Below are 27,593 nucleotides of genomic sequence, written 5' to 3'. Positions count from 1 at the left end.
AGCTCGAACCAGTCTGCCCATTCTCCTCTGACCTCTGGCATCAACATGGCATTTCCGGCCACAGAACTGCCGCTCACTGGATTTTTTTTCTTTTTCGGACCATTCTCTGTAAACCCTAGAGATGGTTGTGCGTGAAAATCCCAGTAGATCAGCAGTTTCTGAAATTCTCAGACCAGCCCTTCTGGCACCAACAATCATGCCACGTTCAAAGGCACTCAAATCACCTTTCTTCCCCATACCGATGCTCGGTTTGAACTGCAGGAGATTGTCTTGACCATGTCTACATGCCTAAATGCACTGAGTTGCCGCCATGTGATTGGCTGATTAGAAATTAAGTCTTAACACACAGTTGGACAGGTGTACCTAATAAAGTGGCCAGTGAGTGTATATATATATATATATATATATATATATATATATATATATATATATATATATCTCAAACAAGGTCCTCCATATATTCAGAAGTAGAAATCAACAACATGGCCTACAAACGTTACTCCCATAAACAACATTTCAGTATGAAATTCAATTTCTTTATTTCAGCAAAACATAAAAACATGTAAAAAGGAGAGATTATGCAGAGAAAAATCATCAGGTATGTATATAAAACGTATGGAAATCTGTCCCAAAGTATAGTTTAGTAAAATCCTTTACATATACAGTATATATAACTGTAAGTGGAAAGCCCATATGGAAGAAGTATAACAATTATATCGCTTATCATCCTATATCATTACATATCTCAGGTGTAAGGTCTCCGCCGAATGGTCAATAACAATTCACAATAAACCCAGATACAAAGAATATATAGAACGGGTTTACAATCCACACAGGAATAAATATTACATTGTAGACTCATAAAGTGACAGTGCTCATGGAAACATTAAAAAAATAGTACAGACAATGAATGTTATAAAGCCGATTCCATAGGGCATGTGTGGCATTATGGGCATGACACGGTCACGGCTTCACATAGAGTCTTCATTGCTGGTGCATAAATCCAGAAGCAGCAGAACGGGGCAAACTGCACATTACACGCGTTTCTCTTGTAGAAACCCCTTTCTGAGGAAGCATTACAAGCGAAACGTGCTGAAAAGAGCACCTCTGGGTAATGTAATCCTCTCTATAGATCTGTCTTGTCTGTGTGTGCCTCTTTGGTATGTGGACATTGTGGGGTTTGCCACGTTCTCCTGCTTCTTGATTTATGCACTAGCAATGAAGACTCTTATTTGAAGTAGTCACCGTGTCAAAATACTATTTTGTCGTCACACTCACTCCCTGTGATTGTCTCTCTTAGGCCAGACACATACACACAATCAACAAGTTTGGGTTATAAATTAGCTGTAAATATTATATAAATTATCAAATATATTTTTCTCCCATAACAAGATTCTTACAGGTAGAATCAACGTGGATGAGCACCTACTGTGCTTTCTCTCCCTAGCCACAATATCCCATCTTAATTCCATACCCCCCCTTTCCCACCTAGTCTACTTTCCCATCTAAATATATATATATCTACCATCCAACTAAATGAAATCCGTCATCCCGTACTACCCCTAATATCCCACATCATCCCATCAACCAGAGCCACCGGACTACTACCCCTAATATCCCACATCATCCCATCAGCCAGAGCCACCGGACTACTACCCCTAATATCCCACATCATCCCATCAGCCAGAGCCACCGGACTACTACCCCTAATATCCCACATCATCCCATCAGGCAGAGCCAGGGTCTACTAGCCCTAATATCTCACATCATCCCTTCAAAGCCACCAGGCTACTACCCCTAATATCGCACATCATTCTGTCAGAGCCATCGGTCTACTACCCCTAATATTCCACATCATCCCGTCAGAGCCAACATTCTCAGGTTGGCGCTGTTACATCGATTAAAATTATACATGGGTTGGAGAAATCCGTCTTGTGCTTCTTTTTTTAATCTGTGCTTGAATTTTTAAGTTAGTGAGATGCTTCATGCCAGACAAACAGAAGTTCCTGATTCTGGGCTCCCCCTGCAGTCTGTGTCAGAGGGTGGTCTGTGTTGGCACGGTAATAAATTGTGTTATTTCCAGATTTACAGAAACATCCTAGAAATGATAAGAATAATAAGTCTCAGTTACCGCAACTGTCTACAAGGAAAACTGTTGCTCATAACAACCAATCACAGCTCAGCTTTCATCTTTTAATCCCTTTACCCCCCAAGGGTGGTTTGCACGTCAATTAGCGAGCCAATTTTTACAATTCTGACCACTGTCCCTTTAGGAGGTAATAAGGGTTAACAGTTGACCCGCGATTTCTCATTTTTGCAACAAAATTTGCAAAAACATTTTTTAGGGACCACCTCACATTTAAAGTCACTTTGAGGGGTCTATATGGCAGAAAATACCCAAAAGTGACACTATTCTAAAAACTGCACTCCTCAAGCTGATCAAAGCCACATTCAAGAAGTTTATTAACCCTTCAGGTGTTTCACAGGAGCAGAAGAAACGGGGAAGGAAAAAATGGAAAATGGATGCCAAAAATTGTCCAATTTGTCCAGAGAATGCTGATACCCCATATGTGGGGGGAACCACTGTTTGGGTGCATGGCAGGGCTCGGAAGGGAGGGAGCACCGGTTGACTTTTTCAAACTAAAATTGGCTGGAATTAAGATCGGACACTATGTTGCGTTTGGCGAGCCCCTGATATGTCTACACAGTGGGAACCACCGATTCACCCCATTTTGGAAACTAAACCCCCTAAGGAACTTATCTAGATGTGTGGTGAGCACTTTGAACCCCCAAGTGTTTCACTAAAGTTTAAAATACCCGGGCATGAAAAAAAAATGTTTTTTTCCACAAACATGATCGTTTAGTCCCCAATTTTTTATTTTCCAGGGGTAACAGGCAAAATTTGACCCCAGAAATTGTTGTCCAATTTGTCCTGAGGACACTGATACCCCATATTTAGGAGAAAACTACTGTTTGGGCACACGTCGGGCTCAGAAGGGAAGTAGTGATGATTTGGAATGCAGACTTTGATGGAATGGTCTGCGGGCGTCATAAAACAGAGGAGAAAGCGACTTGCCTATACAATGGGAACACCACAGATATGGGTTTGTATAAACACAATTTTATTTTATTGAACAAATCCAACACAGACATGGAATAGCACAAACTCCATAAAAACATGTACACATAGAAGGAACAGGTCATGTCATGGAATAATGATGTGATAACCCACCCACATCAAAGAATCCCACAAAAATTGAGCAAATGACCACATAGAATATCTAATGAGACATGATTCATGATATGCATGAATAAAGCAGATCCAAACAGAATAAAAAAATACGGTCAAAGATATCTATGAGTAATAAAGACTTCACAGCACCAAGAAAAATATGAACTAAGCCCATATAGAACAATGAGGCTAGCATTTGTGCGGCCCTGGTGTGGTTAATGAAAGCATGCAAATCGCATGTTATCAAGGACATGCAGCCAATATGAGATAGTTAAATGCAAAAGCCCATATAAGACAAAGGAGCTGGTGGCTGAGCACCCCTGATATGGTTAAGAAAGGCATACAAACCACAAATTGCCAGAAGATGCAGACAAAAAAGATCAATAGACCAAAACTCCATGAATATGCTAATGCATGTAAGAAGATTAAAGTGCCTGGTGCCTCTGCAGGATTAGATGGTGGGGGGAGCAAACCCCACGTGTATCGCCACAAACGAGTGGCTTTCTCAAGGGAGGGATAGAGCGCTGAGTCCATGTGTGCGTCGGTCATTTATATCATGAACACATGTGCGGTATAATTGAATTAACACTTACTGGAGTGAGGCGGCTGGAGAATCGCATGGCCGCGGCCATCTTGTCAGCGTGGCAAGGTCTAACAATAAAGTTAAGCAAGTTGATTAAACCGCGCATGCGTGGAAAACACCCAGCTGAAGTGAGGCGGTCAGAAGTAGTTGCGGCGTTGGCCATCTTGTCAACATCTGACAAGGTGGCAATAAAGTTTGGCAAATACCTTATTGGGATATGCGCAGAGATCAAAACCTTTTTCGCATGCGCAGATGTATAACGCACTGCCATATGAAAGTAGATAGCGCAAGCGCCAGAGCATATATTTGGATGCTTGTGCAAAGTACGTGCCTGCGACATTTGGGATAAAGTTTACCTTAAGGGCCCGTCACACTAAGCAATATCGCCAGCAATATCGCTATAATGTCACTGGTTTTTGTGACGTAGCAGCGATATTGCTAGCGATATCGCTCTGTCTGATACTTACCTCCTTTGCTCCCCCGCTGGTTATCGCTGATCGTGCGAGAAGATCCAGGACTGTTTCTCGTCGTCAGCTTCCTGCTGGGCTTCCTGTGGCGCCGACGAGCGAGGATGCGGGCGGGAGGACGCAGGATCGCCTAGTGTGACAGGTAAGTAACGACGCCCAACCCCAGCGATGTCGCTGGTGAGATCTGCCTGTGTGGCAGCTCACTAGCGACCACTTAGCGATGCACCAGCGATCCTGACCGCGTCATATCGCTGGTTGGGATCGCTGGTACATCGCTAAGTGTGACAGTACCTTTAGTATAGGACGAACAACACTATAAGTCTTTTTAATCAATCACTGCTGGACATTTGTCTATAAATAAGCCCTATGTATTGTGCAATGTAGACTATATAGCATAACCAATAGTTTATTCTAAATGAAACAGAACTACACGCATGCGCAGATGTCAGATATATGGACGTGAACAGCACATGCGCCAAAAACGTGCTTTAGCGCCTGCGCAGAGTTTATTCTTATGGTACTTAGGCTGAAATCTGCCTTAGTGCAACATGGAAGCAAAAAGAGGGCCGGTTGATCAACACATAGCGTCTACCGAAATAAGCATAATGTGCTGCACAAAAGAGACTGAATAGATAGTTAATATTAATCTATTCTGGAAAAACAGAACTATGAATATATAAGCCATGTTTGTTAATCAATACATATGTATATACAATTCCATATCATATGCAGACGTGTTGACAAAAAGTGCATGGGTGCATGATATCGTATCCAAGACGCATCTATAGATGTCAATACAATTTTATTTATAGCATATGGGCACCCAATGCATCGTCACATCAATGACACCTATATGGAATCAGACACGTGCGAGCACATATACGTTGATCTGAATATATCTACACATGATAGAAAAATCGTGTCCAAGATGCGTGCTTGTATATGCACATTATGAAAAATCAGCACATGCTGTTGTGCCTAAGATATCTATGTGCATGGCAAATAGAGAAACCCCAACTGAGAAAAGGAAGACATATACAAATGGATAATACAGTCGTAAAGGTAGTATCTCAATTTTATATAAACTCAGAAGGGTTAAAAACTACATGATTTGGATTGGGTACAAATTTATGCACCATAAAAAAAAACCTTACATCAGTGTGCAAAAGATGAAACGCACGGAAATCTTAAACAGGATTATCCTCATGCAGCATATGCTATTATAACAAGCAGCTCGTGTAGAAATCCAGATTAGTGTGCAAGACATTTAAACACACAGAACGAGAGACCAATAAATAACTCCTTTTCAGGATAAGCATGAGTCTTCCAACATAAAAATGATCAAAATGGGGCCAAAAACATGGTGCTGTGAATGATCAGATATCCTAGTAATATGGCAAACACACTGTGTATGGGCACAGACTAGTGTGCAATGAATTAAATACACAGAGTGAGAATACATGGGCAAACATAAGGAGCCAATAAATGGCCCTTCTCAAGGTGAACATGTGACTTCAAAAATAAGATCTGGTATGGTCACAATGGGACCAGGGACATGGTGCTATGAATGGTCAAATATGATGCCATAAATAAACAGCCAACTTGAATGTTGGCAGACAATGAGCAATCTTGAACAAAGACACAACAGGCAAGAATAGAAAAATGAAAAAATGGTAGGGGAAAGAAAGTCCATATGCGCTTTTTACAAAAGCAGGTGGCTGAAATTTAAAATCTTGCAGAGATTGATGATTCAATCGCCGGATCAAATGTACGTTATTTCAGATGAAAGCTGTAGCAAGACCTGAAAGGGTCTTGGAGTCCTGGAAACCACCTAAGATATAAGGAAAGAAAAGGAGGTGAATGTAAAGGCCTGGTATTATCCATAGAAACCTGAAAATAGAAGCTCCTCATTTAATCCCTGTGGGGCCATACTCTTTAAATTGTAGATCCAGCATGACTCCCTGCGAAGAAGTTCTTCTGTTGGATTACCGCCACAAATGTTACTCCGTATTTGATCAATTACTAACACCCGTAAACCCTGATGTCTACCTCCATGATAGTCCAAAAAGTGACTGGCCACAGAGGTTATGGGCTTACCCTTCTCACGGTCCATTTTGGCCTTATTCGCATTTGAAATGTGCTGTTGCACTCTCCGTCTGAGTTCTTGGCTGTTTTGTCCTACGTAAATTTTAGGGCATAGGCGGATCAAGAGATAAATCACATTTCTAGATTTGCAGTTGGAATAGTGCCTCAATTGAATTGTACCTGGAAAAATTGAGAGTGTAATGGTATCAGAAGCGATCATGAACGGGCAGATAGTACATCCACCACAAGGAAACGAACCTGATAGACGATGCCCAGTGCCAATCCTTGTCGTTTGTCGTTGATAATGACTGGTTGTCAATGGTCTTTCAAGTTCTTAGCCTTTCTGGCTACGATTTTTGGTCTATCAGAAAGAAAAGGTTTTAGTTTGGGTTCGTTCAGTAAAATTTCCCAATGCCTATCTAATACCTGATAAATCTCGCGCCACTGGTTATTGTAGGGAGTGATCAAGTTAATGGTATGAGAAGAATTTCGAGATTTAGGTTGAAGCAATACAGACCTTTCATTTGTCAAAGCTTTCTGATAAGCCTGGGAAATTACTCTGCGTGGATAGCCCCTTTCCACGAACGGTCTGCGGGCGTCATGTTCCGTTTGCAGAGCCCCTGATGTGCCTAAACAGTAGAAACCCTCCACAAGTGACCCCATTTTGGAAACTAGATGCCCTACGGAACTTATCTAGATGTGTGGTGAGAACTTTGAACCCCAAAGTGTTTCACTAAAGTTCATAATGATCGGGTACGAAAAAAAAATTTTTCTCCACAAACATGATTTTTTAGCCCCCAATGTTTTATTTTCCCAAGGGTAACAGGAGAAATTAGACCCTATAAGTTGTCCAATTTGTCCTGAGAACACTGATACCCCATATGTGGGAGAAAATTACTGTTTGGGCACACATCGGGGCTCGGAAGGGAAGTAGTGACGTTTTGTAATGCAGATTTTGATAGAATTGTCTGCGGGCGTCATGTTCCATTTGCAGAGTCCCTGATGTGCCTAAACTGTAAAAAAAAAACACAAGTGACATCATTTTGGAAACTAGACCCCCCAGGAACTTATCTAGATGTGCCCCCTTTTTGGAACTAATTTACTGCTTCCTGTAAAGTAAATTAGTAGTGCATGGAGGTGTGGTACAATTTGAAGCAATCCTTCATGCACAGGCCAGGTTTTTCTGGGCAGGTGTCGCATTGATAGATGGTGTTCTTGCGTATTCCCCTTTTGTTACACACTTGGCACCTTTTTTGCGACTTACCTCTTTTTCCAGTTTGTTGGACCTCTCCCAGGAAATGCTGACCTGGTACGATACGAGCACCTTCAGTTCTGGAAGTACTGGGGCCCGCTCCTTCCTTAGTGCCAAATATCAGGGCCTTAACTACTACCTCCTGGAACTGAAGGTACGACATAGTGACAGCAGGAAAACGTTGAGCATTGCCATTTGTATGATGTGCACGGCCAGCTTTTTGTACCACACCCTGGCCTTTCTCAAAGCACTGTACGGTTGGAGGAGTTGATTGGAGAGATCAACGCCCCCATGTTTTTGTTGTACCCCTGTACACAGTCCGGTTTGCAGACCTGTGTAGAGATACCTTGTACAGTGCTGAGGGCGCTGCCACCACCGTGTATGGTGGTAAAGAAAAGGACATCCCTCTTGTACTTGATCACCAGCAGGTGGTCGCTAAATTGGGCTCTGCTGTCACCCCTTCTGAGCATCTGCCCAAGTAGTGTCTTTGGGAGGCCTCTCTGTTATGATGAGTCACCGAAGGAGGAAAAAACAAAATACCAGCTAAGTCCAGAAATACCAGAGAGGTTGGCAGCTATCGGTTTGCAGACCCCTGAACCTATCCACAACAACAAGCAGTAGCCGTGGGGGGTTCCTACGGTGCCCTAGACCCCTCGATCACAGCCGGAGAACTATATAGCCTAAAGACAGAAAGGGGAAAAACTAAACTGCCCCATAGCAGACCCCAAAGCAAAAGGCAGCCCCCAACATATAATGACGGTGAAGCAAGATGAAAACACTAACACAGATAGAAAGACAGGTTGAGCAAATGATGGGGCCCAAGCTAACTACATAGGACAGGATAGGAAGGCTGCTGTCTGCCATCCGCAAAAACCCTATCAAAATGAGACAACCGACTGATAGGAAAAACAGGCCCTGAAGTCGCTAGGCTTCAAAAGACTATATCAGCACTCAGGTAAATTCTGAAGACAGAGCAAAATATCAACAGATCAGAGACAAAAATGGAATTCAGCTCACCCCCGGCCGGGGATGGCAGAACTCCCAAAAAACAAGGCAAAACAAAAACAAAACAGAAGAGTACAAAGCAGAGCAGAAAAACTTAGCTTTGAGATGCAGGAATCAGACTGGTCTCAAAGAATCCAGCAGGAAAATCACCAGCAAGGAAGAAGGGCGTCAGCAGCCTTATATCCAGTCCTCAATTCCAGCCACCCAGTCATAATCTAGCTGCCCAGGTGTTTGGTAACCAGTCTCACTACCTTCCTTCACCAGAGGAGGGAGTTCATCAGACCTCAATGGTGAAGGGAAAAATGAACTCACAACAGTACCTCCCCCTTGAGGAGGGGTCACCGAACCCTCATCCATGCCACCAGGGCGATCCGGGTGAGCCCGATGAAAGGCACGCACCAATCTTTCGGCATGAATATCAGAGGCAGAGACCCAGGAATTATCCTCCTGACCATAACCCTTCAACTTAACCAAATACTGGAGCCTCCGTCTAGCCAGACGGGAATCCAGTATCTTCTCTACCTCATATTCCATGTTACCTTCAACCAATATAGGGTCAGGAGGTGCCACCACAGGAACTACTGGTTCAACAAACCTCTTCAATAAGGACTTATGAAACACATTATGAATTTTAAATGTGACAGGAAGAGCCAACCGAAAAGAGACCGGATTAATAATCTCCAAAATCTTGTAAGGTCCAATAAATCTAGGCTTAAACTTAGGAGAAGCCACCTTCATAGCAATATTTTTTGATGACAACCAAACCATATCACCCACCTTAAACTGGGGACCAACGGTCCTACGCCGGTTGGAAAACCGCTGGGCCTTTTCCTGGGAGAGAGACAACTTATCCACTACTTGGTCCCAGATCTGGTGCATTCTCTCCACCACAGTGTCAACACCTGGGCAGGCAGAAGGCTCCACCTACCCTGAAGAAAATCGAGGGTGAAAACCAAAGTTACAAAAAAAAGGTGACATCAAAGTGGCAGAACTAGCTCTATTATTTAAAGCAAATTCGGCCAAGGGCAAAAATGAAACCCAATCATCCTCATCGGCAGAAATAAAACATCTCAAATACGACTCCAAAGTCTGGTTTGTTCTCTCCGTCTGCCCATTGGTCTGAGGGTGAAACGCAGAGGAGAAGGACAACTGAATTCCCAGCTTGGAACAGAAAGTCCTCCAAAATCTAGACACAAACTGAACTCCTCTGTCAGATACAATGTTCTCAGGAATCCCGTGCAAGCGAACCACCTGTTGCAAAAACAAGGGCACCAACTCAGAGGAAGATGGCAACTTAGGGAGTGGTACAAGATGGACCATCTTAGAGAATCTATCACAAATCACCCAAATAACAGTCATTCTCTGAGAGACAGGCATATCAGAGATAAAATCCATTGAAATATGGGTCCATGGCCTCCTGGGCACCGGCAAAGGCATCAACAAGCCACTAGAGCGAGAACAAGGTTTAGACCGGGAGCAAGTTCCACAGGACTGCACAAAATTCCTGACATCACGAGACAAGGCGGGCCACCAAAAAGATCGACTCACCAGATCTCTAGTACCAAAAATACCTGGATGACCAGCCAATGCAGAGCAATGAACTTCAGACATCACTCTCTTCCTCCACTGGTCAGGAACATACAACTTTCCACTGGGACAACGCTCAGGTTTGTCCTCCTGAAACTCTTCCAGAGCACGTCTCAAATCGGGCGAGATGGCAGTAGGGTGGATTGATTTAAATCACGCCGATTTAAATCATGATTTAAATCACGATTTAAATCAAAAGATTTTTTTCTATTTAAATCGGATCGATTTAAATCATGATTTTAATCATGATTTAAATCAAAAGGTTTTTTTTTAATATAAATCACGATTAAAATGAGAAGTGAGAGCAGTGTGCATGTGCGCCCATAGTTACACGGACGAAACTAGGGGCAACGATCTAACGCCAGGGTGAGGGGGGGGACCCCAAAGTAAGTAAAAATCTTTTTTGTTTTACTATATGGCAATAGGTAGGTGTTTAAAAGCAGCATGTCTTAATTGTATAAACTATTAATAGCCTCCACATTTTGTTCATACTGCCCCTTTAATTCCACACTTCTAGCTTGGTTTCAGTTTTGGTTTAGTTTCTTTTTCCCTGCATTCAGTTGACATGCCCAAACTTGTTGGATAGTCAGCAGTACTTGGCTCAGGCTGTAGTAACATCAGCAGTGCTTGGCTCAGGCTGTAGTAACAATCAAACTTCATAAGTGATCTGTGTGAGCCATGGCAGCAGGTCGTAAGAGAGACCCTATTTGGGTTCATTTTGTTGAGATGCCAGCAGCAGATCTTGGAAAGAAAGGTGCAAGAGCAAAGTGCAAATACTGTCAAAAGGATATCCAAGGACTTGTTTGCCGTTTGAAATCACATTATGAAAACTGCAACCAGAAGGGAAATGAAGATGTTGATAGTGATACAACTAATGTCAATGAACCCCCACAGCTTCTTATGCACCAGGAGCCTAGTACTAGTGGTAACTAAGTCTGGCAATTAATTTACAACCTATTTTTTTAACAGACATTTTACTGGGATGGTTAAAGTCTATGAAAAGAAAAATTTCTAGCACTGGTAGTTCTGGAGTATAGAATTTAAATTTATGTTAAGGCAATATTTCACAGAAAATTAACGCTAAAGGACATGTGCACCTTTATTTTTTTTAAGGTGCACATGTCCTCCCCCCGCAGCGCTCTTACCTCCGATCCCCGCAGCGCTGAGATCCGTGGCTTCGTTTTGACCGTCCGCCTCCCGTCCTCCGGTTGCGGCCTACTCGCAGTGATCCAGCGGCGTGACGTCAGCGGGCCGCACGCTCCATTGAAATGAATGGAGGCGCGCTCGCGGACGGGCAGAAGGAAGCCACGGATCCCCGCAGCGCTGACATCGGAGGTAAGAGAGCTGCGGGGGGAGGACATGTGCACACTGTGACTGGCTGCACCTTAAAAAATAAAGGTGCACATGTCCTTTAAGTAAAAATAAAGTGTGTATACGCTTATTTTTTTTTTTATTGTAGGCTGCAATTCACTTTTGAAGTCTGCCAAATTGACCATTTTAAAAAAAAAACATTTTTAAAACTTTTGTGACATAATTTTTTTCAGTTGCTGAGGCTCTGATATTAGTTACCAGTATTACAGCAACCTCACCGGAAAACTTGAGTAGCATAACTTTTGAGACAGCCCTTATAGGACGAGGACCATTACATTGTTCAAAAAGTTTGTTTCAATATTTTCGTTATATTTCTTCAAATACGCAGTCGATTTATATTTTTAATTTCTGTGCTTTCAGGGTCAAATATGGCTTGTGCTGCACGTGACAATCAATATCTGGGTACAACTTCAACAAAGCAGCCCAAAAAAAAACTTTGCGTGCAAAGTGTAGAAAAATTCATCTTAAAGACTACGACGAGCCAGAAAGAACATTTTGATGAATTAATTGCTAAATTCATATTTGCAACCAATTCTTCTTTCCGACTAGTTGAGCACCCATTGTTTGTACAAATGATCGAAGGAATTAGACCAGGCTACAAACCACCAAGTAGATTTGATATCTCAGGAAAACATCTTCAGGCTGTATACGACATAGAAAGAGCGGCTTGTACAAAATATTTGAAAGACAAGGTTGTTAACATGAGCTTGGATGGTTGGAGCAACATCCACAACGACCCCATAATTTGCACTTGTGTCACAACAGAAGATGGTGAAACTTACCTTACAGACACAATCGACACATCTGGAAATTCACATACTGCTGAATATTTACTTGAAATTGCTAAGAACTCAATTCACCAATGCCAAGAACAGTTTGGATGTAAAGTAAGGAGCTTAGTTACTGATAACGCAAGCAATGTGGCAAAAATGCGAGCGGAACTGGCACAGGATGACACAAATGTCATTACATACGGTTGTTCTGCCCATTTGTTGCATCTTTTGGCAAAAGACCTGCATATTTTGGGTGTCAAGGAACATGTTGTAGAAATTGTTAAATATTTCCGCAATAATCATTTTGCACATGCAACCTACAAGGAAATGGGAGGACTGAAGTTGGTTCTACCACAAGATGTTAGATGGAATACCTTGGCTGACTGCTTGGAACTGTTTATTAACAACTGGTCAAAATTACTGTCCATTTGCGAAACACATCGGGATAAAATTGATGCTAATATACGAAGCAAAGTATTAAATCTTGGTGTGAAGAGAAATGCCGAGGACCTTTTGGAAAGGTTAAAGCCAATATCGATTGCGTTGGATAAAATGCAGAAAGATACTGCAACCATAGCTGATGCCACAGAAGTTTGGAAAGATTTAGAAGGTTCTCTAGATCTCTTGAACCTCTCAAACAATGTAAAGGTTGCAATACAGCACCGCAAGGACCAAGCATTAAAAGAAGAACACTATTTAGCCAATATCTTGCATCCCATCTACAGAGGGAAAAAATTATCTGAGGCGGAAATCAACTCTGCAATGGAGTGGCTCGCCAATACTAACCATGACATTGTGGCAACTGTGCTGAAATTGAAGTGTGAATCTGCACCATTTCAAAAATACATGTTTGCAGATAACGTCGTTAATGAACTAAAACCACTGGACTGGTGGAAGTCGCAATCACTTGTTCTTCCAGCAAAGATAATAAATCTAGCTACTCAGCTACTGACTGCATCGGCTTCATCCGCAGGAGTAGAGAGATTGTTTTCTTCATTTGGTTTTGTGCACACAACAGTCCGAAACCGCTTAGGAACTGCTAAAGCAGGACAACTGGTTTTCCTATAAAAAGTCCTAAATAAACAGTAGGCTTAAAGGACTGATGTATTCACTGAAGATGTTTGCTTACTTCAAACTTTAGAGATAGGCTATTGTTAAAAAGTACTTACTCTCTGTAGTTCAATTCTGAGTGTTTAATAGTGCAAATAAAAATTATTAGGTTTCATAATCAACTGTTTTAATATTTTTATTTGTGTAAAACAATTAGATTTGCAAAAAGACAAAGTTTTGCTTGTGTACAACTTGATTAAAAAATCTGATTTAAATCAAATGATTTAAATCAAAAAAATCTGATTTAAATCAAAAAAATCTGATTTTTTAAAAAAAAATCAAGATTTTTATCCACCCTGCATGTAACATGAAGATAACTATGTAATTGTCGGATGTCATTGAGACATATAGTAATATACAGTCCAGATCAAAAATATAAATCCAACCAATATTGGGAAATCCTTGCACAACACCGATGTATATACATATTAGCTCCATATGCAGTAAAGCTAGTCAAATCTTCCCCCACATTGGAGGATTCATATCGTTTGATCTCTAGTATATTGGGCAATGCGCTTCAATGGAAGTGAGGTTCTTGGCTCCGCCCACATTAGCTCTTATTTGTCATTTCACGGAATGTTTTGGTGGTTAGCTTTGCCCCATAAGCTACTACTTGTGATGTCACCAAATGTTTTGGTTGTTGGCGTCACCTCCATTAGCTTCTACTTGTGATGTCACTAATGAGGATAGTAGCCCTTCAGAAGACAATGGCGCTTGACTGCCTGTTAGCAGTTGAAGGGGGCACTTGCGCTGTTATAGGTGAGCAATGCTGCTCCTAGAAGATGCACATGATTCAATAATGGATAAAGGAAAGGAGCTGCAGCAAAAAGCTGGAGATATATCCAAGGAGGGATGGAATCCCTTTTTCTGGATGGGGTCTATCAGAGTTGGGTTAAACAATTTACTCTCAACTTTTCAAAAGCCCACACAGTATTGGTAGTGATAGGATTGATGGTGTTGAGCTTGATTGCCTGGAAATTATTAATGTGATGTGATTCTCACTGCAGGAAATTAATTATATATTGGAGCCACTGGAAGACACAGGCGGAAGAGGGACACTGTGCATGAACAATATATGGATCCTTTGCAGCCCAATAACTCATCATAACGCCCAATTTCATCTGCTTTGGAGGTTGAAATGGGTCCCCTTACCTCTTGGCCCGTGGGCAATTTCACAATTTGTACCAATAACATGTCCAACCCTGTCCACCCCTGAATAGTACCATAGGAAGGATGACTACAGCTACAGAGGTGACCGTCTGATAGCCTAGGTCGACTACCCACCTCTCCTGAAGACCCTTTCAGCTTTTTGAGACTTGGGTGGAGGACATCATCTCTGAAAATAGGGTCCCACAGCTGTACCCCAACAGTTTGAGCAGACACTCCTAGATGAGTAAATAGCCTGAGATCAGAAGGGGCGCATAGCCCCTCACTGTGTCACTGAGGATGATAGCATTCTCCAGGGATTACTCTGGACTGTTTCTTGTGGTGGGATGCAGGTCTGGACAGCTGTCGTCATCCTATTAGATAGATAAGAATTAATATATGTGTGTTTATGCTTTAAAAGTAATCTGTCACCCCCCCCCCCCCCCCCCCGAGACGTATATGACCTATTCATATGGGCATACAGGTAATAGAAATGTTACGTTAGACCTACCTGTATGCCTCATATTAATGGTCTTGTGGATATATTATGTCTTTATGCTAAAGATCAGCCCAATAACTCATCATAATGCATAATTGTATCTGCTTTGGAGGTGGAAATGGGTCCCCTTACCTCTTGGCCCGTGTGCAATTTCACAATTTGTACTAATAACATGTCCACCCCTGAATAGTACCATAGGAAGGATGACTACAGCTACAGAGATGACCATCTGATAGGCTAGCTTGACTACCCACCTCTCCTGAAGACCCTTTTAGCTTTTTGAGACTTGGGTGGAGGACATCATCTCTGAAAATAGGGTCCCACAGCTGTACCCCAACAGTTTGAGCAGACACTCCTAGATGAGTAAATAGCCTGAGATCAGAAGGGGGCGCATAGCCCCTCACTGTGTCACTGAGGATGATAGCATTCTCCAGGGATTACTCTGGACTGTTTCTTGTGGTGGGATGCAGGTCTGGACGGCTGTCGTCATCATATTATATATATTAATTCTTATCTATGTGTGTTTATGCTTTAAAGGTAATCTGTCACCCCCCGAGACGTATATGACCTATTAATTCGGGCATACAGGTAATAGAAATGTTAAGCTAGTCCTACCTGTATGCCTCATATTAATGGTCTTGTTATTGAGAAATGTTACATTTTTTTAACGTTAATGAGTTCTTCCAGGCACTGGGGCTTGCATTGCCTGGAAGAAATCCCTGCCTTCTCTCTTCATTGTAATACTAACACCCTCTCATGCACGGCAGTTTTGGCCCTGGAATCCCACTCCTGCGCCCTGCACTCCCCCAGAAATACATATCTCATCCTCCCTTCTATGGGTACTGCACTCAGGGATCTTCTGCACAGGTGCCGGCGCCTTCCGCTCCAGTAATCTCTGGTGTGAGCGCCGACAAGGTGCATGGCTGAGGCGCAGGATTCTGGGGCTATTACTGGCGCTGATGGGAGGAGGGTAGTATTGTAATGAGGAGAGGGGGCAGGGATTTCTTCCAGGCAGAGAATGCCCCGGAGCCTGGAAGAAATCATTAATGTAAAGACAGAATATAACATTTCTCCACAACAAGACCGTTAATATGAGGCATACAGGTAGGACTAGCACCTATTACCTGTGTGCCCATATTAATAGGTCATATATGACCTTGGGGGGGTGAGAAGTTTCCTTTTAATATAGATTGACTGAATACTTAGATGAAATGGCAACTGTAGGTAGCCAGGAATGGATGCCTGACATCCCATGATCTATGTAGACTAGCTCCATACTTCATGTAGGCAGGAACAGGGCCGCCATCAGGGCATTACTGCCCTTACTAGTGTATGGTGCCCGGTGAGCAGGAACAAAGGGGGGGGGGGGGGTCGGACCTACTTCAGTTCCTTAGATTGTGTGCAATACTCTTTGTTGTTTTTATATTATGTTTCTCTGATCTCACAAAATGACCTTATTTTTATTGTGTTATATGTTATTGTTATATGTGTTGTTTTTGTTTTGTCTGTTTTCTTTGTTTTCTCTTTTGTTATTGGCACTGTAATTTTGCACTTTATGTAATTGACCAAAGGATTTAACTAAATGACTCTTATGAAAATAGATTTAGTTAGCAAAATATTTAGTGGGAATGTGTTATGAAGCTTTTATGTTTTGGGCATTGTCCACTCTCTACGGTAGTTATTATTATTAACCAATGAGTATATTATTATTACTATTATTATAGCACCATTTATTCCATGGCACTTTACATGTGAGGAGGGGTATACATAATAAAAACAAGTAGAATAATCTTAAACAATACAAGTCACGACTGGTACAGGAGGAGCGAGGACCCTGCCCGCGAGGGCTCACGATCTACAATTATATGAGATGATTAAAAGGCATTTAGTGCAGAAATTCAGCATAGCCTATATTTCTATTTCCCATATTTCATATTTGTTGCTGTAATTCAAGAAAGGCCATATTAGTAAGAGCCCTATCATCTCAAACACATTCATGACCAATAACCAGAACATGGCCAATCCTTTTAATCATAGTTAAAAAAGTTTTGCAAGAATTGAGTTTAAAGTATGTAACCCCTTATATCATAAAATAATAAATAAACAGAAACGACTTTTCTAATAGACTGGGACTTCCAGAAGAGATCCCTTATTAGCAGTCACCTCATTATCATAACAAGCAGGATTACAATGAGAGATAACAGAATCCACCATTCCCAGTAGGTAATGTCACAGCTCTCCTCTTCCCCCTTCCTGCACAATGACATCTGCATGAAACTAAACATGAGAACATGAATAGAAAACTCTCCCAAGGAAATAGAGTCCCCTATAATGTCTTATGATATACATACACATGTATATGTCCAATATCCATATCTCCAAACAGGCAAGAGAGCAGCTTCCATAAATGTTCAGGAAACAGCATACAATAATCTGCAATCAGAAATACAGATTATACAAAAGATTATAACAATAGGATCTCAATTACTTTAAAAAATGTATGTGACACATTCCCTTAAAGAAAAATAAATAGAAAATATTGCTAATAAGATTATTGGATATTTTAAGAAACGTTTAATAGGTTAGAGTAGAGTAGGGCCCTGCCAAAAGAGTCTACCTTGTCGTGGTGGCAGGCTTAAAAAATCCGTTGGTCAAAACAAAAGCTGATGGTTATGTATGTGATACGGTTCCATGGGAACAGTTAGTGTGTGATTGGTGAGGATGGGTCAGAAGAGTTTTTCCAAGAGTGGGTGGTGGGACTGTGGAAAGTTTGAGGGGTGTAGGCGGGGCTTGAGTGGAGGCAGAACTGGGGTGGAGCCTGGACGGAGTCTCATGGGAGCCCAAAAATTTTGCCAGTATGGGGCCCTGAAATTCCTTTTGGCAGCCCTGATCAGGAACATAGCTTCCATAATATGTGATAGTTTCATTATCACAATGGTGAGATAATGTGAAAGAAATGATAACTCCATTGTCTTACCCTTGATCTTAGTATGTCTTGGTACATGTATCAGAGATAGAATAACTGTTCTTGCTTTGCGATAGTTCCTTCTCCCATTTTCCTTTATTTTCCCTTGTTTCCCCTTTTTTTTCCTTTATTTTGTTTAACTCTATCTTGTATAATAATTAGCGATGCTGGATGAACCCGGTCGGACGGAGCGCAAAGAGAGGGGAATGTAGATTTAAAATCTTCTTTTATTAATGTAGTCCAATGTGATTAATATAAGAAGATTTTAAATCTACATTCCCCTCTCTTTGCGCTCCGTCTGACCGGGTTCATCCAGCATCGCAACCTCCTTCCTCTTTGGAGGCACCCGGCTGGAGCGGCATTGATCTCCCCAGAGAAGGCACGGCTGGCGCTCCTCTGTGACCGTCATTACCTGGATTGTATAATAATTAGGACATTTTCAATAAAAACAATTTGAACAGGATATAGAATATCTACCTGGTAAAAAAATGCTTTTGTGACTCCTTCGTGAGCATCATGTGGTAAAGAAGAGCCACGTCCGGCTGAACCAAGGTGCAGGGTGCTGATGGACTTTATCTGGTCACGTCACATTCTTCATGGTGCCCATCAGGAGGTGGCCAGTGGCTGTGATTTTTTTTCTCATGCTGAATTAGTATGAGATAGAGAGTACAGCTCTGCTCTGCCCCATGGTATAATATTGGGTCTAGCGCCATCTGATAAGACATCGGATAGTTCTCGACCATATCATATAGTTATGTGAGCGAACTCTCATTGTAATAAACTAATTTTCTTTTCATTTGGAGCAGATGTGATCATGTTGGCTTATTATCCTAAACAGGAGCCTCCGCTCAGGGCCGTATTTAGAGTTGGTGCTGCCCTGGGCACTTTTAGTGCTGCCCCCCCATTGATGAGTATGACTAATGCAGACACTGTCGTCAGGGACTTAGGCTACTGTCACATCAGCCATTTTTGCCATTCGCGGCAGATCCGGCAAATGCTGTACTTGCAGCAACGGAAAACAACGCTGCGAGCAGTGATTTTTTTGTTTCACTGCAAGTTCAAAACCGCAAGTGCAGCACATGTTCACAATTCCCACAGGGAATGAATGAGGCCGAACGCAGTGTGGCCATAAGTGATCCGTTACGGGGCAGAGGCGGAAAAACTGCCGGCAAAAATCGCTGCGGCATCCATCGGACCGGACCGCCCCCGGGTGAGTGTAAGAAAACTTCTTTTTCTCACCTTTCAGGTTAGATCGGGGGTTTATCTGCAGCGTTATAGAATGCTGTAGATAAGCCCCTAAAGGCGGCGGCCGCATCTTACAGCGGCAACACGAGGCAACAGGTTCCCTTCTATAGAGTAATATCAATGAATGAATATTGTTCTTAATATTATGTCACAATACCAGGATCTGGGGATCTTCTGAGGTCACGAGCTCTCTGATGCGATGTCGCTGCCTGTCTCACCGTCTTCCTCTTTGGACACTGCAGTGTGGTGGACAAGAAAGCATTAACTGGTTAACAGCAAGAAGTCTGGTATCTATGTTTTAACAGATCTAGAAACTCTCCCCATCCCATGTCCAGCAGACATTGGAGGATCACTGGATGGATTTTACTATTCTATTACTGCCCAGTCCCTGAATAAGGCCTTATTCATACCTCCGTGTTTAACCCCTTTCTGCCATGTGACGTACTATCTCGTCCATGAGCCCTGGGACTTTATTCCCAGGGACGGGATAGTACGTCACAGCGATCAGCGGCGCCCACGTGGTGAGCGCCGCTGATCGCGGCCGGGTGTCAGCTGATTATCACAGCTGACACCCGGCACAATGTGTCAGGGGCGGTCACGGACCGCCCCCGACACGTTAACCCCTTGCACACCGTGATCAAACACGATCGCGGTGTACCGGGAGTTAACCCCTTCACCCCCAAGGGTGGTTTGCACGTTCATGACCAGGCCAATTTTTACAATTCTGACCACTGTCCCTTTATGAGGTTATAACTCTGGAACGCTTCAACGGATCTAGGCGTTTCTTAGATTGTTTTCTCGTGACATATTGTACTTCACTTTAGTGGTAAAAATTTTTCGCTATAACTTGCGTTTATTTATGAAAAAAACAGAAATATAGCAAAAATTTTGAAAATTTTGCAATTTTCAAACTTTGAATTTGTATGCCCTTAAAACAGAGAAATATGTGACACAAAATAGTTACTAAATAACATTTCCCACATGTCTACTTTACATCAGCACAATTTGGGAAACAACATTTTTTTTTGTTAGGAAGTTATAAGGGTTAAAATTTGACAAGCGATTTCTAATTTTTACAACAAAACTTACAAAACCATTTTTTTTAGGGACCACCTCACATTTGAAGTCACTTTGAGGGGTCTATATGGCAGAAAATACCCAAAAGTGACACCATTCTAAAAACTGCACCCCTGAAGCTACTCAAAACTACATTCAAGAAGATTATTAACCCTTCAGGTGCTTCACAGGAGCAGAAGCAACGTGGAAGGAAAAAATGAACATTTAACTTTTTAGTCACAAAAATATTTTAGCAACAATTTTTTTATTTTCCCAAGGGTAACAGAAGAAATTGGACCCCAAAAGTTGTTGTCAAATTTGTCCTGAGTACGCTGATACCCAATATATGGGGGGGAACCACTGTTTGGGCACAAGGCAGGGTTCAAAAGGGAAGGAGCCCCGTTTGACTTTTTCAACCTAAAATTGGCTGGAATTGAGATCGGACGCCATGTCGCGTTTGACGAGTGTCTGATGTGCCTAAACAGTGGAAACCCCCCACAAGTGACCCCATTTTGGAAACTAGACCCCCTAAGGAACTTATCTAGATGTGTGGTGACCACTTTGAACCCCCAAGGGCTTCACAGAAGTTTATAACACCCGGGTGTGAAAATAAAAAATCATATTTTTTCCACAAACATGATCATTTAATCCCCAATATTTTGTTTTCCCAAGGGTAATAGGAGAAATTGGACCCCAATGGTTGTTGTCAAACTTGTCCTGAGTACGCTGATACCCAATATGTGGGGGGGAACCACTGTTTAGGCACATGGCAGGGCTCAGAAGGGAAGGAGCCCCGTTTGACTTTTTCAACCTAAAATTGGCTGGAATTGAGATCGGGCGCCATGTCAAGTTTGACGAGCGTCTGATGTGCCTAAACAGTGGAAACCCCCCACAAGTGACCCCATTTTGGAAACTAGACCCCCTAAGGAACTTATCTAGATGTGTGGTGACCACTTTGAACCCCCAAGGGCTTCACAGAAGTTTATAACACCCGGGCATGAAAATAAAAAATCATATTTTTTCCACAAACATGATAATTTAGTCCCCAATATTTTGTTTTCCCAAGGGTAACAGGAGAAATTGGACCCCAAAGGTTCTTGTCAAATTTGTCCTGAGTACGCTGATACCCAATATGTGGGGGGGAACCACTGTTTGGGCACATGGCAGGGCTCAGAAGGGAAGGAGCCCCGTTTGACTTTTTCAACCTAAAATTGGCTGGAATTGAGATTGGACGCCATGTCGCGTTTGACGAGCGTCTGATGTGCCTAAACAGTGGAAACCCCCCACAAGTGACCCCATTTTGGAAACTAGACCCCCTAAGGAACTTATCTAGATGTGTGGTGACCACTTTGAACCCCCAAGGGCTTCACAGAAGTTTATAACACCCGGGCGTGAAAATAAAAAAATCATATTTTTTCCACAAACATGATCATTTAGTCCCCAATATTTTGTTTTCCCAAGGGTAACAGGAGAAATTGGACTCCAAAGGTTGTTGTCAAATTTGTCTTGAGTACGCTGATACCCAATATGTGGGGGGGAACCACTGTTTAGGCACATGGCAGGGCTCAGAAGGGAAGGAGCCCCGTTTGACTTTTTCAACCTAAAATTGGCTGGAATTGAGATTGGACGCCATGTCACGTTTGACGAGCGTCTGATGTGCCTAAACAGTGGAAACCCCCCACAAGTGACCCCATTTTGGAAACTAGACCCCCTAAGGAACTTATCTAGATGTGTGGTGACCACTTTGAACCCCCAAGGGCTTCACAGAAGTTTATAACACCCGGGCGTGAAAATAAAAAATCATATTTTTTCCACAAACATGATCATTTAGTCCCCAATATTTTTTTTTCCCAAGGGTAACAGGAGAAATTGGACCCCAAAGGTTGTTGTCAAATTTGTCCTGAGTACGCTGATACCCAATATGTGGGAGGGAACCACTGTTTAGGCACATGGCAGGGCTCAGAAGGGAAGGAGCCCCGTTTGACTTTTTCAACCTAAAATTGGCTGGAATTGAGATCGGACGCCATGTCACGTTTGACGAGCGTCTGATGTGCCTAAACAGTGGAAACCCCCCACAAGTGACCCCATTTTGGAAACTAGACCCCCTAAGGAACTTATCTAGATGTGTGGTGAGCACTTTGAACCCCCAAGTGTTTCATTAAAGATTATAATGCCCAGGCGTGAAAATATAAAATCCTGTTTTGTTCCCACATAAATGATCATTTAGTCCCCAATTTTTAATTTTCCCAAGAGTAACAGGAGAAATTGGACCCCAAAAGTTGTTGTCCAATTTGTCCTGAGTACCCTGATACCCCACATGTGGGAGAAAACTACTGTTTGGGCACACGTCAGGGCTCGAAAGGGAAGTAATGACGTTTTGGAAAGCAGACTTTGATGGAATGGTCTGCGGGCGTCATGTTCTATTTGCAGAGCCCTTGATGTTCCTAAACAGTAGAAACCCCCCCATAAGTGACCCCATTTTGGAAACTAGACCCCCTAAGGAACTTATCTAGATGTGTGATGAGCACTTTGAACCCCCAAGTGTTTCACTAAAGATTATAATGCCCAGGCGTGAAAGTATAAAATCCTGTTTTGTTCCCACATAAATGATCATTTAGTCCCCAATTTTTAATTTTCCCAAGAGTAACAGGAGAAATTGGACCCCAAAAGTCGTTGTCCAATTTGTCCTGGGTACTCTGGTACCCCACATGTGGGAAAAAACTGTTTAGGCACACGTTGGGGCTCGAAAGGGAAGTAGTGTTGTTTTGGAATGCAGACTTTGATGGTCTGCTGGCGTCATGTTCCATTTGCAGAGTCCCTGATGTGCCTAAACAGGAAAAAACCCACATATGACATCATTTTGGATACTAGACCCCCAATGAACAAATCTAGATGTGCCCCCAACTAATCTAATGTAAATTAGTAGTGCATGGAGGTGTGGTACAATTTGAAGCAATCCTTCATGCACAGGCCAGGTTTTTCGGGGCAGGTGTCGCACTGGTAAATGGTGTCCCTGCGTATTCCTTTTTTGTAACACACTCGACACCTTTTTTGCGGCTTACCTTTTCTTGGGGTTGGCGGGACCACCCCCGGAAAATGCTGACCTGGGACAATACGAGCACCTTCAGTTCCTGAAGTACTGGGGCCCGCTCCTTCCTGAGCGCCAAACATCATGGCCTTAACCACTACCTCCTGGAAATGAAGGTACGACGTATCGCTGGGGCATGCACATTGTGACAGCAGGAATGCGTTGAGCATTGCCATTTGGACGATGTGCACGGCCAGCTTTTTGTACCACACCTTGGCCTTCCTCAATGCATTGTACGGTTGGAGGAGTTGATCGGAGAGATCAACTCCCCCCATTTTTTTGTTGTACCCCACTACACATGTCGGTTTGAGGACCTGTGTAGAGGTACCCCGTACAGTGCAGAGGGTACTGCCATCACCGTGTATGGTGGTCAAGAGATGGACATCTCTCTTGTCCTTGTACTTGACCACCAGCAGGTGGTCGCTACATTGGGCTCTGCTCTCACCTTTTCGGAGCATCTGCCCAAGTAGCATCTTCGGGAGGCCTCTCTGATTTTTGCGGACAGTACCGCAGGCTGCGGTACGTCGCTCAGAGAGGGATTTGTAGAGTGGGATGCTGGTATAAAAGTTATCAGTGTAGAGGTGATAACCTTTATCCAGCAGTGGGTGCACCAAATCCCACACAATTTTCCCACTCACTCCCAGGAAAGGAGGACACTCAGGGGGTTCAATCCGGGTGTCCTTCCCTTCGTAAACTCTAAACTTGTGGGTGTACCCTGAGGTACTCTCACACAATTTATAGAGTTTGATTCCGTACCTGGCCCTCTTACTGGGCAGGTATTGACGGAATCGCAGCCTTCCCTTGAAGTGAACCAAGGACTCATCCACGCAGATGTTCCTTTGGGGCACGTACACTTCAGCAAACTTTTTGTTGAAGTGTTCGATGACCGGCCGAACTTTGAACAGACGGTCAAAGTTGGGGTCATCTTGTGCGGGACACTCTGCATTATCAGTATAATGCAGAAACTTGTGGATGGCCTCAAAACGCGTCCGGGCCATGACCATTCGGAACACTGGAGTGTTGTATAAAATATCAACACTCCAATATTGCCGAATTTCCGGCTTCTTCAGTATCCCCATATGAAGGACCAGGCCCCAAAACTGCGTCATTTCAACTGCGTCTACAGGAGACCAGTTTGAAAATGTTGAACGCGGGTTTTGCTCCAAAAATTGAAGAGCGTAAAAATTAGTTTGCTCCACCATGAGGTTAACAAAATCCTCAGAGAAAAAGACTTTGAAAAAGTCAATTTCTGTGAGGCCGGTGGTGTCAAACTTGATTCCTGATTCTGCCACAAAATCAGGAATCAGTGGCTCGTAATTTTCGGGGGGCGAGGTCCATACGGGGAGCACTGGGTCAGCTGCGGGAATGGTGGGCGCTGCCTCATCTTCTGTCCTGGAGCGTCTGCGTGGCGTTTCCGCAGGACCCGAGGAGGAAGATGAGGAGGGGGAAGAGGAAGAAGAAGAGGATGAAGAATCCGAAAAATAAAGAAAAGTCGGATCGTCATCCAAATCGCTATCATTTTCGGAGGCAAGTAAAGCATATGCCGCCTCCACTGAATAGCGCTGTTGGGATGAATTTGATGACATTTTTGTGTAAATATGGTGCTTGGGTGTACACTTTATTGAAAACTGTATGTGTACGTGAGGGGGGGGGGGGGAGTGATTGGTGTAAAATTTCTGTAAAGAAAAAGCTGTGGAAAAAAGTCTAAAACAGCAGGCCCTAGCTGATAAGTGTCACTTATCAAAACTAGGCTGCTGGATGTGCGCAAGGGGTGGCGCAAGGGGGGGGTGGAAAAAAAAAAAAAAAGGAAAACGGCAAACTCTGATAAGTGAACTGTGTCACTTATGCAAGTTTCGCAGCTGCGGGATGTGTGTACGGAGGGGCTAAGGAAAAAAAAAGTGAGCTCAAGTGTTGATCGGTGAACTGCGTCACCAATCAACGCTCGGCGGCTGCGCACGGAGGTGGCGCAAAAGTGGGGTGGAGGGGGGTAAAAATAGGGGGAAGGGGGGATTGGGGTGGATGAAGAGAGATTGGGCAGGGATCAACAGTTAGGGTTGTAGTTAGGTGGCACAAAGGGGGGTGAAAAAAATGAAAAACGGCAGGCACAAGCTTGGATAAGTGACGTGTGTCACCTATCCAACTTTTGCGGCTGCGGAATGTGTGAACGGAAGTGGCGCAAAGGGGGCTAAGGAAAAAAAAGCGAGCTCGAGTGTTGATCGGTGAACTGCGTCACCGATCAACGCTCGCCGGCTGCGCACGGAGGTGGCGCAAAAGTGGGGTGGAGGGGGGTAAAAGGGGGGTGGAGGGGGGTGGAGGGGGGTAAGAGGAGGGGTGGAGGGGGGATGGGGGGATGAAGATAGATTGGGGGGGTGAAGATAGATTGGGCAGGGGATCAGGGATCAATTAACACTTACAATTGTAGTTTTCTTTCTTCTTTCTTCTGCAGGGATTGTGATGCTACAAGCTGTGGCACCACAATACCCAGCACAGGAGCTCTTGCTGCGTCCGACCTCTCTGCAGGAATCCTCAGCTAGAGTGAGGACCCCTGCAGACAGGTCAGACAGGTCAGAGGCAGGTCAGGGGGCAGGTCACAGAGCGGTCACATCACTGCTGTGACCTGTCATTGGTGGGATCGAATGATTACATCGATCCCACCAATCCCTGATCTGCCTGGTGACCATGGCAACTGCCTAGAATCGGAGCTCACAGCTCCGATTACTAGGCAGGTCATGCCCAGGTCACCAGCAGGGCACAGAGCGGTCACATGGTGACCGCAGCTGTGCCCTGTGGTTGGCGCGATCGCCGATCTAATCGATCGCGCCAGCCAACTCCTGCAGGCCCTGCTGGGCCTGCATCAGGCTCCAGCACGATCGGTGCTAATATAGCACCGATCCTGGCCGGTACTGGCAGGGCACAGCGGCGATATAGCGCCGCTGTGCACTGCGATTGGCGCGATCGATCAGATCGGCCATCGCGCCAATCCGGGTGCTTTTTGCCGGTGCCTGGCATTGCCAGGCACCGGCTCTAGGATCGAGTACATCGGTACTCGATCCCAGCCTAGGACATCATTGTTTCAGCCAAGCTGATTGGCTGAAACAATGAGAAACGCTGCGATTGGCTGTTCAGAATTGAACAGCCAATCACAGCGCTCTGGATGCCGGGGGGCGGGATCGCAGCCCGGGATGCCGACGCCATCTTTTCTAAGGTGAGATGGCGTCGGAATTTTAATGCAATCACCGCGACTTTAGTCACGGTATCGCATTAAAGGGCCCGACGTACTATCCCGTCCACGGTCATACGGGCCCGGGTACCGTGGACGGGATAGTACGTCGGATGGCAGAAAGGGGTTAAAGGGAAGCATCGGCAGGGAGGGGGCTCCCTCCGTGCTTCCCTGAGCCCCCCAGAGCAGCGCAATATGCAGCGCTGCTGCGGGGGGCTCCTTCCCTGCAGGTCCCCGAATCCAAGATGGCGACGGGGACCTTCGGGGGCCTGCAGGGAGCTGGCTTCCTCAGTGCCTGCAAAGCGCAGACATGAGGAAGTCTGCTTCAATGCCTGTGACAGATCGCTGATCTGTCACAGTGATCTGTGATGTGACAGATCAGCAATCTGTCACAGGACAGTGATGTCCCCCCTGGGACAATGAAATAAAGTTAAAAAAAAAAAGGTGTAAAAATAATTTTAAAATACAGTCATGGCCAAAAGTATTGACACCCCTGCAATTCTGTCAGATTATACTCAGTTTCTTCCTGAAAATGATTGCAAACTCAAATTCTTTGGTATTATTATCTTCATTTAATTTGTCTTAAATGAAAAAACACAAAAAGAATTGTCCTAAAGCCAAATTGGATATAATTCCACACCAAACATAACAAAGAGGGTGGACAAAAGTATTGGCACTGTTCGAAAAATCATGTGATGCTTCTCTAATTTGTGTAATTAACAGCACCTATAACTTACCTGTGGCACCTAACAGGTGTTGGCAATAACTAAATCACACTTGCAGCCAGTTGACATGTATTAAAGTTGACTCAACCTCTGTCCTGTGTCCTTGTGTGTACCACATTGAGCATGGAGAAAAGAAAGAAGACTAAAGAACTGTCTGAGGACTTGAGAAACCAAATTGTGAGGA

The 27,593-nt window shown here is 43.7% G+C and overlaps 1 long non-coding RNA gene across 1 annotated transcript; it reads right to left on the bottom strand.

Annotated features, from left to right (window-relative positions):
* Positions 1–514: 514 nt before the first annotated feature.
* On the bottom strand, positions 515–8,584 carry LOC141047111 (uncharacterized). The gene is made up of 3 exons (XR_012219757.1): positions 6,626–8,584; positions 6,380–6,547; positions 515–6,113 (listed from the first exon to the last, which is right to left on the bottom strand). It is a non-coding gene; the product is annotated as an uncharacterized lncRNA (long non-coding RNA).
* Positions 8,585–27,593: the final 19,009 nt, after the last annotated feature.

The sequence above is a fragment of the Dendrobates tinctorius genome, unplaced genomic scaffold (assembly GCF_039654945.1).
Source record: "Dendrobates tinctorius isolate UK_male_01 unplaced genomic scaffold, ASM3965494v1 ptg000126l, whole genome shotgun sequence".
Lineage (NCBI taxonomy): Eukaryota > Metazoa > Chordata > Amphibia > Anura > Dendrobatidae > Dendrobates > Dendrobates tinctorius.
The sequence above is the reverse complement of the archived record's forward strand: the minus strand, read 5'-3'. Positions and strand labels throughout refer to the sequence as shown.